This window comes from Orycteropus afer, unplaced genomic scaffold (assembly GCF_000298275.1).
Source record: "Orycteropus afer afer isolate SDZICR_OR568_19922 unplaced genomic scaffold, OryAfe1.0 scaffold00017, whole genome shotgun sequence".
Lineage (NCBI taxonomy): Eukaryota > Metazoa > Chordata > Mammalia > Tubulidentata > Orycteropodidae > Orycteropus > Orycteropus afer.
The window spans coordinates 2766592-2769219 of record NW_006921604.1 but is presented as its reverse complement, the minus strand read 5'-3'; the positions used below and the strand labels follow the sequence as shown (position 1 = coordinate 2769219).

The following is a 2628-nucleotide window of genomic DNA, read 5'->3' as shown; positions in this document are numbered from 1 at the left end:
GAAATAAGATAATCACAAAAGGACAAATATTGTCCATTAATGTAAAAGTTAAGGAAAGGGTTATCTATAGAAGGAAATTTTCTTTGTTGGTTACCAGGGTTGGGAGGGGAAGGGAGGAAATGCTGTTAGATAGAGATAAATATTGATTTGGTTGAAAAGAAGGGCAATGTACCAAATGTGAGTGACCAATATGGCAGCACTGAGGATGAGAAAGACGTAAAGAGGTACATGGGAGGTATAGACAACAAATACGAACCCTTTTGTACATACAATACTACATTGTCAGTGAAGGCTAACATGAGTATATGGGTGGATAGATGGGTGGACAGGCTGAACAATTAGGTATGTCTATGAAATAGGGAGTGTATCCAGGAACATATATAGGGTTGGCAGACAATGGTCCTATAAGTTTATGTGAATGATCAGAATTCCCAGGTGTATAGTAGAGCTGAGAAGGAGCAAGGTTGTGGTCATTGCTTGATCACAGCCAGCTACCCAGAGGGACCAAGAAGTTGAACCTGTGGGCTTGGGACCATAGTCTCAGGGGAAATCAAGCTCAATTGGCATAATATACTATACAAAACATTGTTCCACCTCCTACTTTGGCAAGTAGTGACTGGGATCTTAAAAGCTAGCAGGGTGCCATCTAGATGCAACAATGGGTCTCTCCTCATTCAGAACAAAGAAGAACGAAGAAAACCAAAATTCATGGAAACAATTAGTCCTAGAGACTGGTACACCATCCCATCTGCAGCCTATATGACCATGAGACCAGAAGAACTAGATGGGGCCTGGCTACCACTGTCATCCGCTTGGAAGGGAATCGATGTAGGAGACCCTGGATAGAGAGTGAGAACAATGTGGAATAAAACTCAAAATCATTTGCAGAAAAAAAAAAAGTGCGGGGGACCAGGTTTGCTGGTCCAATAGCGCCTGGTGGAACCACTGAGACTATGGCCCCCAGCTGCCCTTCAGATCTGGAATTAAACCCACACCTATGGTTTCCAGCCAAACAAAAGACAGGCATATGAGTTGAACATTTACCTCAAGTAGATACACTCCTTAGAGTGAATAATCATGGGAGAAAGAAGGGCTGCTTATGCACAGGGATACAGCTCAGGGGGCAGGAGTGCATGGAGGGATGGACACAGGGAAGAGGTAACTATGGGGAGGAAGTGGAAGGGGAGTTGTTGCGTTGTGGTAAACTGTGGTCAACGTCATGAGACAAAATATATGTGAACTGCTGTATGGAAAGTGAATTTGCTTTGTAAACCTTCACCCAAACCACAATAAAAAATAAAAAATAAAAAATAAACCACTGTTCCAATTCCCACTTTTGTGAGCAGTGACTGGGATCTTAAAACTTTGCAAGCAGCCATCTAGATGCAACAATGGGTCTCTCCTCATCCAGAGCAAAGAAGAATGAAGAAAACCAAGGATTCATGGAAACAATTAGTCCTAGCGACTGGTACACCATCCAATCCACAGCCTATACGACTATGAGACCAGAAGAACTGAATGGTGCCTAGCTACCACTGTTAACCACTCAAAGGGGGATTTATGTAGGCGATCCGGATAGAGAGGGAGAACAATGTGGAACAAAACTCAAAAGCATTGGAAACAAAAAAGGGGGACCAGGTTTGCTGGTCTGACAGAGCCTGGTGGAACCACTGAGACTATGGCCCCTAGCTGCCCTTCAGGTCTAGAATTGAACCCACACCTGTGGCTTCCAGCCAAGCAAAAGACAGGCATATGAGTTGAACATTTACCTGAGGTAAATACACTCCTTGGAGAGAACAATCATGGAAGAAACAAGGGTTGTTTATGTACAGGGAAACAGCTCAGGGGGCAGGGGCGCACGGAGGGATGGACACAGGGAAGAAGTGACTGTTGGGAGGAAGTGGGAGGGGAGCTGTTGTTTTGTGGGGAATCACGGCCCATGTCATGAGACAAAGTGTATGTGAATTGCTGTATGGAAAGTGAATTTGCTCTGTAAATTTTCACCCAAATCGCAATTAAAAAAAAATAATAATAAGCTTATGATCTCTGTCTGAAATTCAGTTTCTTCATCAATAAAACCAAGACTATTACTAATCCTAATATAACTTTCAATTATCTTACAAAGATGAAGTTGGAAATAAATAATCAAATGTGCTTTACCATGTTATAAAAAAAATATTCAATTATAATCACTAGTAAAATGTTATTAAAGTTAGATATTTAATTTATAATATACAGATGTAATAGCGCTAATATTACTCCATTATTTTGTGTGGTATAGTAAATTACTTAGTGTGGCTTTTCTACCCATAAGTCTTTGTAAACTTCAAGGTGGGATTTTCTATGAGCAACTGAGGAGTTCCTGAGTGCTGAAGTTGTCCACCTGGAGTATTTCTGTTGGGAGTGGCACAAAACAATGTTCTGGGAGGTGCCCAATCTCTCGGAAGTGCTTAGAGTTCTGATGCTATGATTGGCTAGTTTGACCACCCTGCCAGGCTCAAAAGAAGGCCTCCTAGAGGCAGAACTCTCTCTGACTGCTGGTTGAAGAAGACGTGCTGCTGCAAGAGACACAGGCTCCTGAGACATGTGTTGCTGGGAAAGAGACGTAAGAGACACACGTTGCTGAGT

The 2628-nt window shown here is 42.4% G+C and overlaps 1 protein-coding gene across 1 annotated transcript in view; it reads right to left on the bottom strand.

Annotated features, from left to right (window-relative positions):
* ANAPC1 (anaphase promoting complex subunit 1) overlaps positions 1-2628 on the bottom strand; it is a 190815-nt gene that overhangs the window by 139742 nt on the left and 48445 nt on the right. The gene's annotated exons all lie outside the window — the stretch shown is intronic.